At 41.2% G+C, this 16528-nt stretch overlaps 2 protein-coding genes across 2 annotated transcripts in view; one reads left to right on the plus strand and one right to left on the minus strand.

Annotated features, from left to right (window-relative positions):
* LOC138978067 (cytidine deaminase-like) overlaps window positions 1-16528 on the plus strand; it is a 100026-nt gene that overhangs the window by 29525 nt on the left and 53973 nt on the right. The window lies entirely within an intron of this gene.
* LOC138978063 (feeding circuit activating peptides-like) overlaps window positions 1-16528 on the minus strand; it is a 46255-nt gene that overhangs the window by 3834 nt on the left and 25893 nt on the right. The gene's annotated exons all lie outside the window — the stretch shown is intronic.

The following is a 16528-nucleotide window of genomic DNA, read 5'->3' on the forward strand; positions in this document are numbered from 1 at the left end:
TTAATTAAGCACAGCGCAGATGCATCAACCCGCTTTGTTGGCAGGCTGAAACGTAAAAGCTTGTGGTTCAAATACGCTGTTTTGTTACTCTGCAACCTTTTTATCTAAAACGGTTTTATCGACCAATAAATGGCGCGGCATTGAATCTGAAGGGCTATTCTTAACTCGACACGCTACATTTTGTCATGGCTTTTCCACGACTTTAATGGGGTTGTCTCTGTGCCAATTAGCGTTGACCTAAGTAGCATCACACAAAGGATGACGGTAAGCGAGCAATTAAATCCAATTCGTCGAGAGAGAAAAATGTCGTCCGGTTAAAGGCACACTCGCTCGTGTGAGCGATCATGTACACGACTACATAATTACATGTATCTGTCAAGGTGTGTGTGTGTGTGGGTGTGTGTGTGTGTGTGTGTGTTTGTGAGTGCTGTGCATGCGTGCGTGTGTGCGTGCGTGTGTGTGTGTGTGTGTGTGTGAGTGCGTGCATGCGTGCGTGCGTGCGTGTGTGTGTGTGTGTGTGTGTGTGTGGTGTGTGTGTGTGCGTGTGTGAGTGCGTGCGTGCACGTGAATACGTGTGTGTGTGTGTGTGTGTGTGTGTGTGTGTGTGTGTGTGTGTGTGTGTACATGGGCGTGTGTTCGCGTGTATGAATGCAATAAAAAGGAAAGATAGAAGAGAAGAAATTAAAATAAAAGAAAGAGGAGCCGGCTCTCAGAAAACTATATGATACCACGCTGTGAGATTTCGTATTCTTAAACCAGTTTACTCCGTTTAAGTGCACCCCAAAATCGTTTGTGCAGTAAACATTCCATATGATTTTGACACTTTCAGTTTTGTTCCAGTTCCACGGTGGAAAAAAAATTTGCAAGAAAACAAAACCGCCACACACACACACACACAACCCCCCCCCAAAAAAAACCAGAAGCAAATATAGTGTCCAATAAATACAGACTCCAGAGAAGCAAGAAAAATGGCAAAGATAGAAGAAGAAAAAAACGCCCCAGGATTACCAGACATGAAAGAAAGAAAAAAGACAAAGAAGAAGAAAAAGTCTGAACATTGTGACAGATCTCGTGCAGTGTTCTGACCACTCTTCATGCTCATTATGCCGGGCGGTCCATTTCAAACATCTTGTGCCAAATTGAAACCCCTCTTGCGCGTCACCTCGCCTTTTCCTGCGCGTGCTCACGCGAGAGTTCGATTCTCCTCCTTCACTAGAGAGTTTTCCGGCGAACACGAGGAGCGTCATCCAACACGGCGTGTTTGCAGAGCGTAAATAGTGGCAGAAATCGTCGCGGTTTTTCGAGTTGAGGGAGCTGTAATGGCGTTTGGAACGGCCCCGTAGTGTGCATTAATCACAGCGAGTTGAACAGGATACGTTCACCACCGTTAAGCTGTTGATTTTCTGCGCTGGGTTACTTGCGTTGCTTAATTGATTTTTGATGTCTTTTGATCGAGTGTATAACGATTCGGGGAGGGGAAAAAAACCTGTTCCAGGTGCAAAGCTTGCCTGTTGCTCTGATCGGCGCGCTACTTCGGCATGATACTTCCCTGTGATACTCCGAGCTTTTGCACTCATAGAATCAGACATAAGTTGTATAAATACCCTTATTACTATAAGTTATTTTTCCGGGGGCCCGGGTAGCTCAGGTGGTAGAGCACTGGACTTGTGATCGAGAGGTCGCTGGTTCGAATCCGGGCCGGGACGGACACGGGTCAACTTTATGTGCAGACCCAGAGACGGTATCCATCTCCCACCCCCGTGTCACCACAATGGCACGTTAAAGATCTTGGTCATTCTACCATAAGTGCAGATGGCTGATACCACCTAAACACGCAAACATCAAAAGCCGTGAGGGCGTAAAAACTCGAATCGTATAAACCAATTCATGTCCAATATAGGCAATTAAGACCTGACGGACAATAAGCCCCTTAAAATTTACTTACTAGTTATTTTCTGTTTTATGTCTCATAATACCGGCACGGTTGGCCTAGTGGTAAGGCGTCCGCCCCGTGATCGGGAGGTCGTGGGTTCGAACCCCGGCCGGGTCATACCTAAGACTTTAAAATTGGCAATCTAGTGGCTGCTCCGCCTGGCGTCTGGCATTATGGGGTTAGTGCTAGGACTGGTTGGTCCGGTGTCAGAATAATGTGACTGGGTGAGACATGAAGCCTGTGCTGCGACTTCTGTCTTGTGTGTGGCGCACGTTATATGTCAAAGCAGCACCGCTCTGAAATGGCCCTTCGTGGTCGGCTGGGCGTAAAACAAACAAACAAATGTCTCATAATATTCACCGCATTGGGATACATACAATACATATGTTTTCCGAGCTATCCTACTAATGATACTTCAAACTTCCCAATATATTAAATAAGACAAATTCTCTTATGTCCTATGTATTTTGATACTGCAAGCTTTCGGATTCATAAACTAAGACAAAGTTATCTTATGACTCACGTCGTATGTAACTAACCGGGAAGCTATACAGTCAACCGGCTCACTTTGTCTCCGGTAGACACCGTATTTCACCAAACGCAAAGAGCAATGTGTGGCTTCTGAGGAACTGGCGCTCAGTTCATCTTTCACTTACGGCACTATTGGTGTAAGCCGTTGACCCAAGTGGGTTTTCCTTGTCTGTTGACGCTGCGTCTGGCGTGTAATCGAGTTCTTGTGGTCGGGGACCAATCGCATTAGGAATATTTATTTTAAAGTGAGAGTACCCCAGCGGGACACACAGGATTTTCAAAAAGGTTAATGGCATATTGCATTTTACCCTCATTTTCATTACTTTATTGTCCCTTCGCTGGAAAATTTGGGTCGCTTCCTCCCAGTGGAAAGCTAGCAGCAAGAGAGTCGCGCTACCCAGAAATATGCGTCTTAAGGTGTAATCAGCCACCGGTCCTGCACTCAAGGTAAAATGACCGAGGTCATTAACGTGCAACAGTGGTGGCACGGGGGGCGGAACATGGATACCGTCTCTGAGTCTGCATATAAAGTTAAACTGTGCCGTGTCCGTCCCGGCCCGGATTCGAACCTGCGACCTTAGAATTACAAGTCCAATGGTCTACCAACTGAGCTACCGGACCAAACAAGCTGACTAAATGCGTACACAAATCCAAAGCAGACAGCCTGCTAATCAAAATGAAAATTCTAAAGTTTAAATTATCAGTTAATCTGACTTCGAGCAAATGTCTTGAATTCCCCAAACGTACACAATTCAGACTGCGGTTTGGAATAATGATATCCCTCATAAGGAACACCTTAAAATTAGTGTTGGAACGTTCGGGTATCCCAAGTTTAAAGGATGTGTTACGTAGTCACACTTTCTATGGCCGTCCCAGAAGAGTAGAACCGATTTTAGAAAAAAGCTCAAACGGCTACCTTCGGAAGAAATAAAGTATTACAACCAGGGGAGATAACACCGTAAGCAGGACTCAGGGGAGACACTTTGCTCTTAAAAATGAAAGACAGATGAACATTCTTCATGTTTGCAAAACAATATTTAGTTTCGCCTTGCCGTGTGGGTGCTCTGTCCCTTTATTTTCAAACTTTTCTAGTCTAAAACAAATCCGTTTTCATTTGGGACCCATTTTTAAAAGTGTAATTCAAGGCTTTGTTGTAAGATCCTAACCTCAAACAAAGTTGGGTGAGTTACATGCGTTTGATTACTTTTAACACAAATGAAGTTATTCTAGCAGTTCAATAAACTTAAAATAGTCATGAATATTTAAATATTGCGTTCCACACCTCATAATAATAGGCGTTGCTTTTGCAGCTCTGTGCGTCTGTGGTACAGAAGAACAGACAGCGCAGCACGTTCTGCAAGCGTTCCTTAAATTCTCCTTGCCCCCCCCCCCCCCCCCCCCTGCGCGACCAAGCCTTGCCTGAGAAGACAACTCCAAAAGGAAACAAGAAATTCCTCTGATAGGAACAACACCCCCGTCAAAGCACCCGTCAAAGGGAAATAACCTTCTCAGTTGGTGGCAGTGAGAATGGTTATTTCCCTTTGACCAACGGGGGTGTCCGTCTATAAGTCGTTGTATAATTTTAATCCACCAATAACTCCCTAACCGTGTGTTTGACTGCTCCCAATTTTTGTAAGGACCGTCTCAGGAATGTATAGAACCTGTTCACCAAGTTTGGTGACGATCGGTCCGTTCATTCTTGAGATCTACTTGCGAACACAAACACCGCCACAAACACACAAACACATCGAGTGAAACCTATACACACCCCTATACCGGGGGTGTAAAAAACCATCTATGGGGAACTGTGGAAGACCTGCACCAAACTTTTCAGTTCATCACATTACCAGGCCTAGGACTGTGAGTGACACAAACGTTCAACGCTGAAGAAGAAGATGGAGTTGTCTTGTGAAATTTAAACAGTAGTCCATTCCCAACGAGTTTACGACTGACGTATTGAAGACTTGCAATTATACGTAACAGTGCAGTATTGTTAGATATCATGCAGTCTCGAAATGTTTTGAATGTCGTTCTGACTTTTTGTCACACAAAGACTCGCACATATGCACGCATGCTAGCACGCTCACACACAGCCCATCAACAAAAACAAAATAACACGTGTCAGACGCGAAGAACGTCGATGATTGCATACGTTAGGGTTTTTCCCTTCAGATTCGGATCTAAGTACATTTAAATATGTAAAACTATGTAGAAAAATCAAGAACATCTCGCATTTAAACAAGAGGAAAAAAAACGAACACACACAAACATACACTGCCAAATCAAACAACACAAGAATTATTCTTTGTAATGAAGACTGAATTACAATGTGTTGCCGCAACCGGGGGGGCCCGGTAGCTCAGATGGTAGAGCACTGGACTTGTGATCGGAAGGTCGCAGGTTCGAATTCGGGCCGGGACGGACACGGGTCAACTGTATGTGCAGACCCAGAGACGGAAGCCCCCGTGTCATCACAATGGCACGTAAAAGACCTTGGTCATTCTGCCATAAGTGCAGGTGGCTGAATACACCTAAACACGCAGACACCTGGGTAGCGCGACTCCGTTGCTGCTAGCTTTCCACTGGGAGGAAGCGATGGGACAATAAAGTAATGAAAATGAAAATGAAAATGAAACTAGATCGCAACGATAGCGAAAAATGCTTCAAAGCTTGGGTTTGCTAAATAGAATCGACCTAGGGGCATTCAGAACATTAGGCCAGTCCCTCAAATCTCTTTTGTGAGTTTGGAACGTCAGCTGTCTGTCTTTTTATTTTATTTTATTTATTCTGGAGGTACTTTCTCTTTAATGGCACAGTAAGCCTCCCATAAACCATCACATATACTGTCAGAATTTTACACACAGTACAAACACGTACCTTTCATTTAAACACTCACCGCTTGAGAACATCCTGGGTGCCCTCCGTAAAGAGCGAGCAATTTTCAAAGAATTTATTTTTGCGTGGTTTATCTTATCCCTGAGCCATCGTGAACCCGTGTGATCCAGTTTCCCTTTTTCACAGTGTAGTCGTCAGTTAGTAATTTGAATGCGACTCGCTGTGAGCTTATCTGCAATAGCACGTTATTAAGTACCTCTGACTATGCACGAAACAAACGGCTGTGGTTCACAAGAACTCTAGCGATGGCCTTTGACTGTTCAGAGGAACTGTCGATAGGCATAAACCGTCGTCTGCTACGAGAACCACGACCTTGCGTGACCCTGCTTCCGGGCTTTTCTTTTTTCAAACTTTCAAAACTTCGAATTGTACTGATCTTGTCTTGATGAAAAAAGAATTATTTTATGATCAAAAAATGTTTGTGTAACAAGCTGTCAATTTATTATTTAGATTTTTAAAGTTAGGTCTAGCGCCAAAACGCACCACGGTCCGATTGTCTCTGACACAATCCGCAAAATTAATTCTTTGAAAATTGCTCGCTCTTTACGTAGGGCACCTAGGATGTTCCCGTTTGGTGAGCGTTCAAATGAAAGGGTGTTTGTACTGTGTGTAAAAGCCTGAAAGTATCTGTGATGGTTTACGGGAGGCTTACTGTGCCTTTAATCAATTCGTTAGTTAGTTTTGACATTTCAAACCCTCAGCATTTTAGTCTGGTGGAGCCGCCAAAAATAATTTGCTTTCTGTCAACTTTGTAGTGCTAGTTCAAGTAAATAGAAAGGGTACAGAGTAAGGGTTGGATAGCATGACGCACTTTATTGCAGAGCCGATCTAATTCCTTTTCGGTAAAAGACGTGTAAGAAAAATGCTCGAAAAGAATATGCTTCAGAACTGGGTTTTTTCGACTCTTCCTTTCTGCTCAGCACAAGTTAGCATCCTCACTCCTACTTTCCCCTTCCTGTCTTTCGTGGTCTGACTCCCCCCTCCCCCCCCTCCCTTCTATCTCTCTCTCCGTCTGTCTGTCTGTCTGACTGTCTGTCTGTTCCTCTCTCTCCCGACTTCCCCCTCTATCTTTCTATAACTCTGTCTCTTTTGTTTTTGTTCTCTCTTTGCTAGAAATGTAAAAACAAAATAAGCATACAAAGCAACAACAAAACAAAGAAACAACATTATGTTCCTTCATGCCTCCTTTTCGCATCACTGCATCACAAGTAACATCGTTACAACCGGGGACACCCAATCGGCTAAAAAAAAAAGAGGAAAAAAGACAAAAAAGGCTATTGTAATAAGTGGTTTTATAGGAACGAGAAGCAAGAGGCAAACTATTGGATGTGCGTGCCAAACTGGTTGAGTGCAGACGTCCTTCGTGGATGCTATACACTCGAAGTCGTGACATTACATAATTTACAAACTCAATCGTCTGTAGAAGTGTTGTTCGATTTTTTCTTCCAAGTAAACGTCCGTTTACTGATGAGGTGCTTTTCGTTCTTTACAGTGATTTAGGTTGCTAACAAGGTGGGTTTTTTTCAAAGTCGCACTGGAAATTCTTCAACACCACTCATTCACGACTGCGGTTTTGACGGGCTGATGAAGAATTGTCGCTTTTTGAATCCGAGGCAAGAGAACATGGTGTTATAGTGAACACTGAGATTTAATTTACAAAGCATAATATTGAATGCAAATTGCATAATAAAGTTATAGACTCGAGATAATGTTATCTTTTTTGAAAACATGCACATCCGAGTTCATTATTCACTGTTATGCCATACTCGCCTACCTCAACTGACGCGTCAGTTGCATTACGTCACGCTCATAAGAAAAATTACCTATCTCAGTGTTAGGCATTTCTGTAGTGTAACTACAGGGGAAGCTACTGGAAGGGTATCTATCATGTGTTAGAGAGTACAAACTCTCAGACCATCGGAAAGCATTGCCACGGTAACGTAAGCAAAACTGCCGATATCGTTTCTTGAGTTAGGCACTTTTTCTTTACGATACAGGAAGACTTGTTTTGAGAATGTGAAAGTATGCAAAAGCTCTTTGTGGGTTGTTACGCAGTTTTGCTGATTGAAAATGTTGCTGTCAGCTCTTTATCTCACGTTTATCCAGCTGTCACCGCTCGAGATAGGCAGTTTGCAACTTATTACTATAAGGCAGATTGTTCTGAAACCAAAGAAAGTTTTTTTGCGTTTTTCTCAAAACATCAAATAATGACATAGGCAATTATCTTATGAGCGTGACGATTACCTATTTGCCTCAGTTGTAAGGCAAATGCCTCTTCGACAACCTATCAAGAAAAAACGGACATAAACTACGTCTGATGTTTTACATTACTATCACCCAGGAGAAAAAAGGAACTATGCAGAACAGGGATTGGTAGGCCTACCTATATTCTGCAGAAAATGTGTTACCATAACAAGACTTGGCCGTAAACGCTAAACACTTGTGTACAAACTCGATGTGCTGGAACTCACAATTTCAATCGATGTCTCTCACGAAATTTCAATAGTAATTCATACAATTTAACAATCGTTGAAATCCAGGTTGTATTCAAAATAATTTCTTATTATTGGCCCTTGCTGCTAACTTGCCGCTGGCGTGGAAAATCAAATTAAAACGAATCTCTGCGGAGAGATTGTAAATATAAATCAATGTTATGTATGTTTTTGATTGTGTGACTGTATACGTGTGTGTGTGCGTGTGTATGTGTGTGTGTGTGTGTGTGTGTGTGTGTGTGTGTGTGTTAGGTGTGCATGTGTGTGTGTGTGTGTGTGTGTGTGTGTGTGTGTGAGTGTGTGTGTGAGTGTGTTCGGTGTGTTCGGTGTGTGTGTGTGTGTGTGCGTGTGTGTGTGTGTGTGTGTGTTTTGGGTGTGTGTGTGTGTGTGTGTGTGTGTTTTGGGTGTGTGTGTGTGTGTGTGTGTTTTTTTGGGTGTGTGTGTGTGTGTGTGTGTGTTTTGGGTGTGTGTGTGTGTGTTTTGGGGTTGTGTGTGTGTGTGTGTGTGTGTGTTTTGGGTGTGTGTGTGTGCATGCGCGCATGCACACTAAAACAAAACTTTTTTCTCAAGAGAATGTGAATTGAGCGGCAAAGCCAAACACGAACTAATTCATGACAAGGCTTGCTCGACATCTGAAAAGCAGACAACCTCTCCCTCCGTCTCTGCCTCGTAGACCCCCCATTCTCCACCCTTCCCCCCACGGCCACCCAACCCACCCCTTGCTCCCAGCTCCCTTATAATCGACGATTTCCATTAAAGGTCACAAAAAATACCAAGCCAATGCAAACATGGCCGTTTCTTTTTCATGTTGCTCCTTTTTGCCGTGAGAGGGCCTGCAATGCTAATTCAATTCCTCAAAACTAACAATCTAATTGTCTCTTCCATACGACCAGACAAAGACTAATTTTTTTCCCCAGAACTTGTAGAAGAAATTTCTTTAGATGCTGCTTGTTATGTACTTGAGGGTTTGTTCGCAAAACGTTTGTGCGTGTATTGTCTTGTTTTCTATACAAAGAGAACTTTAATCGTTGTTTCTTTCTGCTAAGACCACGTTAGTAAACACATTTCAACTGTATGTAGGTCTTTATATGCTCACAGACTGTCTGAAGCTTACACCAAAGAATGTCGCGGTAACTCTCAGAATCGTTTACAGAAAAAATATAAACATCACTTACGCGTCACACTTTCCGAGACACTTTCTTTTCAACATTTCTGAACCGTAAAACACTTTTTTGCTAAATGTTGAGCTAGGGTCAGTAGAACATTTCTTTCGATGTTAATATTCTTTGTTTATTTATTTGCTCGTTAGTGTGTTTCTTTCTTTCCATCCTTCCTTTTTTGTCTCCCTCTATTTTTTCTTTCTTTCTTTCTTTCTTTCTTTCTTTCTTTCTTTCTTTCTTTCTTTCTTTCTTTCTTTCTTTCTTTCTTTCTTTCTTTCTTTCTTTCTTTCTTTCTTTCTTTCTTTCTTTCTTTCTTTCTTTCTTTCTTTCTTTCTTTCTTTCTTTCTTTCTTTCTATAGCTCCTGAAGTGACGATAAACAATAATAACCTTTTTTTCTTTCTTTATCTATCTTCCTTTCTCTCTCATTTCTTTCTCTGTTCATCCTTAACTCTTTCTCTCTTGCTTCATCCTCCTCCCTCCGTTCCTCCCCATTTGCTTTATGCTTGAGATAAAGAGAGAGAGAGAGAGAGAGAGAGAGAGAGAGAGAGAGAGAGAGAGAGAGAGAGAAAGGAATGGGGAAAGAGAGAGAGAGAGAAAGAGAGAGAGGGGGAGAGAGAGAGAGAAAGGAAGGGGGAAAGAGAGAGAGAGAGAGAGGGAGAGAGAGACAGAGAGAGAGAGAAAGGGAGAGAGAGAGAGAGAAAGGAAGAGAGAGACAGAGAGAGACAGAGAGAGAGGGAGAGAGAGAGAGAGAGAGAGAGAGAGAGAGAGAGAGAGAGAGAGAGAGAGAAAGAGACAACGACAGAGAGTGTTTGGAGCACGTGAATGTTTGGTAGATACAGATGAGAGAAGACATATAAAAGAGCTAGCTTCAAAGAAGGTATTATGGTTAAAGGGATTATACCCCCGGCCCCCCCCCCCCCCCACAAAAAAAAAAGAAAAAAAGAAAAAAAAAAAAAATAGAAGACCTTCAGATCGTTTCCAAAGTTATGTTATAAGATTCTGCGGTACATATAATACTACCGCGCAGGAGGACTGCCTTCACTTTATAAAAGCGAGTCTTTTAAAAGCTGAATGTCGTAGACTGGACAAAGAAAGAGCACTTTTTGCGAGGATTGGGGTGGGAACTTCCATTGAGTTACATCCCTTGCTTATGTACGTGGTGAGGTTACTAGGCAGCGGCGTCATAGAGGGCGCTGGCCATCTGGCCGTCAGGCGGCGCTTCTGGACTACTTTTTGTTTTGAACACAGGACAGAAGCAGCTCCCTGGAGTGCATTCACTCACTTTGATTTATGACCATACTTGTCGTGCGTTTTCGAGCAAATCGTGCCATGTGTACACTACATTGGGGTGTGCACGTTAAATATCCCACGATTGACAAAAGGGTCTTTCCTGGCAAAATTGTATAGGCATAGATAAAAATGTCCACCAAATACCCGTTTGACTTGGAATAAAGGCCGTGAAAGGTGAATGCTCGCCTAATAGGCTACTGAGCTTTACTGGCCGATGTGAATGCGTTATATATTGTGTTAAAAAAATGTCTGTTTGTCTGTCTGTCTGTAAAAAATTCCATTTCAAACGGCAGAAATTAGTATGTAAGCGCCTAGGGCTATACCTAGATTAGGCGCATAAAAATGATCACAATAATAATAATAATAATAATAATAATAATAATGTGCGTCTATATTAAGGTACACTTTTTTTTACCCAGATTCTTCGGATTTGTAAAAGATCGCCAGAAATTCCACCCACACGATCAGATTAATAGTATCCCTTAAAGACTAAATTGTTACACAACATTTAACAAAAAAACAGTGTTATATGTATAGGTTACAACACGAGTGGTTTTTTATATGGCTTGTATTTCAGTCAAGACCCAGCGGATGAATATCATCGGGAGACACGAGCCTTTGGCGAGTGGCTCTCGATTGATATTCCCGCTGGGTCTTGACTGAAATACAAGCCATATAAAAAACCACGAGTGTTGTAATCTGTATATCCCATTCTACCATCAAACACAAAGTGTAGACTACTAGCGGCACTTTTGCGATCTGTGGAGTGTGAAACAGTGTTTTCAGCGAGACATGGCCTTTTTGCAACCTTAAACTAAGTGACCGTCGCTGAAAAAATAAAACGAATGAGTGCATCTATAAGTACGCGGTAACACTACTTTCAGACCGTTTAAAAGCGTTAAGTAAAGGTTCATAAGTTGCAAGAAAGTAATGAAGTCGTATAGAAATCCATTTAGTTGAAGCGCACAATTCTTTTGCGTTTCAGGTCGGCGGAACGGGGAAACCGGTTTGGCCCCCATTTGGCTTACTCGACTCGATTCAGAATCGATTCCACGTTGTTTTTTTCGAACGCATTATTATACAATTAGTCTTATTGACAGAGAAGCAAATTTTAGGGAACACATATGTAGATTTAACCATTTGCTCCCTATTTGAAATGTATCTACATGATAAACTGTTTTGCGAGTGTGTTTGCATGAACCTAAACTGGTATTGATGCGATGAAAACAGGACCCAAGTCTGTCACCGCCGCTTGATTGCATTTTGAAAGAATATGACTGGATTACGGAAAAATACACACATGTTAAGTTCTTAGATACCTTCATCGCCAATGTGGACTTACTGCAGAGCCAGGCAAAAGAGTAGACTTGCTCGCAAAACACGTGAAACAGCTGATGATAGCGAAGCCCAACCGTGCCAGGTAAGGACGGTCTGACAGATTCTCAAAAGTCGTCTGCTAACGAAGCAAGGGGAGGGTACTCGTGTTTTTGTTTTGGTTCGCTAGCATCTGGTTATCTTGTAAGTTGAATGTTCGTTTTTTCCCACCTGCATTGCTTTCATAATCAAAGAAACGTTTGCTTATTGCATCTCATACATCAGATCAGTTCTGAGATTCATTTTTGCGTGCAACTGATATGGTTTTCTGAGCCGTGCAATACGATTTTGGAACTTCATACAAATGTGTCACATTGTTCGGCGCGAGGTCAAAGGTCGGGAGCAAAGTAGTTCTTCGCCCAAATCGGAATCTGCACTATCATATATTTTTTTGAGTCCATGATGTATTTATTGAGCTATAAAAATACAACATATATACCCATACTGAAGTAACAGAGACAAAGAAGGGAGGTCATGGGATATATATATATATATATATATATATATATATATATGGATGTTGGCCCTCCGTCAATAACTTATCTACCAGCTTTGACTGGACATTACTTCTCTTTAGTAACAATACGATGCAACCCTTAGGTTCTTTTTCCTTTACATATTCTTGATACTGCGACCACCAAGCCATGACCAACCCCCCCTGTGTGTTGTAATTGTCCAAGTGTGTTCTGTTTTATGAATGTGTCCCCTTGTCTATGTGATGTCCTGTAATACAAAGCCTATATACATGTACAAAAAAAACAAAACAAAAAACTCCACAAAAAGAGAATAAAAAAATAAATAACTCCACAAAAAGAGAATTAAACAAGTCGCGTAAGGCGAAAATACAATATTTAGTCAAGTAGCTGTCGAACTCACAGAATGAAACTGAACGCAATGCCATTTTTCAGCAAGACCGTATACTCGTAGCATCGTCAGTCCACCGCTCATGGCAAAGGCAGTGAAATTGACAAGAAGAGCGGGGTAGTAGTTGCGCTAAGAAGGATAGCACGCGTTTCTGTACCTCTCTTTGTTTTAACTTTCTGAGCGTGTTTTTAATCCAAACATATCATATCTATATGTTTTTGGAATCAGGAACAGACAAGGAATAAGATGAAAGTGTTTTTAAATTGATTTCGACAATTTAATTTTGATAATAATTTTTATATATTTAATTTTCAGAGCTTGTTTGTAATCCGAATATAACATATTTATATGTTTTTGGAATCAACAAATGATGGAGAATAAGATAAACGTAAACTTGGATCGTTTGATAAATTTTTAATTTTTTTTACAATTTTCAGATTTATAATGACCAAAGTCATTAATTAATTTTTAAGCCACCAAGCTGAAATGCAATACCGAAGTCCGGGCTTTGTCGAAGATTACTTGACCAAAATTTCAACCAATTTGGTTGAAAAATGAGGGCGTGACAGTGCCGCCTCAACTTTCACGAAAAGCCGGATATGACGTCATCAAAGACATTTATCAAAAAAATGAAAAAAACGTATGGGGATTTCATACCCAGGAACTCTCATGTCAAATTTCATAAAGATCGGTCCAGTAGTTTAGTCTGAATCGCTCTACACACACACACACACACACACACACACACACACACACACGCACAGACAGACACACATACACCACGACCCTCGTTTCGATTCCCCCTCGATGTTAAAATATTTAGTCAAAACTTGACTAAATACAAAAATAAACAAGTCGCGTAAGGCGAAAATACAATATTTAGTCAAGTAGCTGCCATTTTTCAGCAAGAGCGTATACACGTGGTATACTCGTAGCATCGTCAGTTCACCGCTCATGGCAAAGGCAGTGAAATTGACAAGAAGAGCGGGGTAGTAGTTGCGCTAAGAAGGATAGCACGCTTTTCTGTACCTCTCTTTGTTTTAACTTTCTGAGCGTGTTTTTAATCGAAACATATCATATCTATATGTTTTTGGAATCAGGAACCGACAAGGAATAAGATGGAAGTGTTTTTAAATTGATTTCGAAAATTTAATTTTGATAATAATTTTTATATATTTAATTTTCAGAGCTTGTTTTTAATCCGAATATAACATATTTATATGTTTTTGGAATCAGCAAATGATGGAGAATAAGATAAACGTAAATTTGGATCGTTTGATAAATTTTTAATTTTTTTTACAATTTTCAGATTTTTAATGACCAAAGTCATTAATTAATTTTTAAGCCACCAAGCTGAAATGCAATACCGAACCCCGGGCTTCGTCGAAGATTACTTGACCAAAATTTGAACCAATTTGGTTGAAAAATGAGGGCGTGACAGTGCCGCCTCAACTTTCACGAAAAGCCGGATATGACGTCATCAAAGACATTTATAAAAAAAATGAAAAAAACGTATGGGGATTTCATACCCAGGAACTCTCATGTCAAATTTCATAAAGATCGGTCCAGTAGTTTAGTCTGAATCGCTCTACACACACACACACAGACACACAGACACACAGACACACAGACACACAGACACACAGACACACAGACACACGCACATACACCACGACCCTCGTTTCGATTCCCCCTCGATGTTAAAATATTTAGTCAAAACTTGACTAAATATAATAAAAAAACGAATACGATGCCAAAAGGCACAATTATGCTGTTGAAGAGTGTAGTATCTGTGAAGACAGCGAAGGCCGTCCAGTGTAACATTGTGCAAAATGGAGAAAGTCCGCATCCGTTGATACTCATATTTAATAAAGATTAGCTAGCCCGGAATAAATTGAGAGAAACTGTTCTGTAAAGTACAGGATACAATAATAACACTTGCTCCTAGCGAACCCAAACGAGCTTGGAAGAGATGTCACAGACACTTTACTTGAAGCAACTTAAATATTGTTTATTAATCCCTGCCCCCCCCCCCCCCCCCCCCTTCTCTCTCTATGTTTTTGTTTTTAGAAAAAATTAATACGAAAGCCTTTTTAGTTGCAGTGTGCGTCTGTCTTAATGAGAGAGTATACTAAAGAGAAGGCTTGGTACAAAAAGACAAGCGGTTTCTTCTTCGAGTGGTATCGTTCTGGAACAATTAGGAATTATCTCTTCTCTTATCCGTTTGCTTTACATGAATAAGGACATGCTTTGCAGATCAGTTTTACTGTTTTTAACTACTTAAAATACATTGAAGAGTATATTTGATCTTTTTTGTGTGCATATCAAGCTATTGACATAACAGTAACTCAAAACATTACACAAATATTCCTCCCGTTGAAGAAGTCTTCTCAAAGCAGACCCACCCTTGCTAAGATTGTTATGAAAATATTCATGTTAAAGGCGGAGACATTCAGTTCATTTGTACGGTCTGAACACGTCACAAGGCACGACAGCCTCTCCAAAACACTATTGCAGGGCACTGTTGAGGGAGGACGCAGACGAGGAAGACAACGCAAATGTTAGTCAGACAACGTTAAGGATTGGACTCCCCGACCTACTGGTGACAGCCCCCGACAGAACTGCCTGGAGAAGGGTCTCTGCCTCCTCATCCCTCATGTCCTCCCGACGACTGTCCCAGTCAGGGGATTGGTGATGATGATGAACACGTTTGAGGGCCCCAAAGGGTTTTAAATCGTGATCGTGATTGGCGTTTTTTGACCTTTCTGTGACCGTGATTGCCGAAATTTCCATTTCTGTGATCGTGATGGGACTTTGCCCGTGATCCGTGATGACAAAAAAATCAAGTCTCGTGAACGTGATCGTCATTTGTTTTCGTGATCGTGATGGGCATTATTGCAAAGCATTTTTATTTTCAACGTACATTTTCACAGCTGTATCACTCTATGATCCTCTATTCGTCAAGGTGTTCGTGATCGTGAAAACAAAAATCAAGGTAACTGTGATCGTGAAAGCTAAAATTTCCCTTCCCGTGATCGTGATGATACCCACCCCTTTGGGGCCCTCACGTTTCTACTGAAGCTGTAGTAGTGTTTTTGTATGCTTCCCTCAACGACAAAGTGAATGTTTTCTTGTCTTAATTATTGTATGCCACTGCTTGGTCTCCAGTTTACGTTATACATACCCCACCGTCTCTATTTATTTAGTAATAATCCTAACCCAATTATTTTCAACAATCTGCGAAAACCGGTAAGCTACATCCGGGCACCGAAGTGGAGTAAGGGGTTAGAATTTACAATACCATGGTGCTTATTGGATTGAGAAACATAATAACTACGGCGAATACTATCACTGTACAATTATGAGTTGATTTTGCACTAAAATACAATCCCTTGAGTATTGCAAAAGAATAGCAGCGACAGTAGGCACAATTTCTGACCCGAAAACACTTAAATGACAAACCTTATCGGTCATCGTTTGCCCTCAAAGACGTTGTTTTTTTCTCCACAGGATTGCACCTTTTATTGAAGTGTTTGTCCACGATTGTTTTAAGCGGAAACATTTAAGGTATCTAGAACAAACAATACATAAAAAGCAATGAAAGAAATAATGAATTCATATAATCATAAAGAAAACAAGAAAGTAATAATATGTGACCCTCCACCACGGAATGAGTCGCATGTCATCTTTGCATGTGATTTTCATATTTTTACATTTTCCTAAAGAGTGTGTTATGTTCTATCCAGTGGTAAAAACCGTTTTAGAAAAGAGCGAAAACTTTTTGAGTTATAAGCCTGTGACTAAGGTGACCCTCACACTTTTACCGCAGTCCCCCCGGACTTATATTAAGCTTAGCGCAGAACCGCGCGAGGTGACATGCGACTCATTTCGTGGTGGAGGGTCACATATTGGCTTATTAAAAAGTTGTCTGCACTCATGACAGTTAGGTTGTTGCAGTCTGAATAAAAACACAACAGTTTCTGACCAC

This window comes from Littorina saxatilis, linkage group LG10, assembly GCF_037325665.1.
Source record: "Littorina saxatilis isolate snail1 linkage group LG10, US_GU_Lsax_2.0, whole genome shotgun sequence".
In the NCBI taxonomy this organism is placed as follows: Eukaryota; Metazoa; Mollusca; class Gastropoda; order Littorinimorpha; family Littorinidae; genus Littorina; species Littorina saxatilis.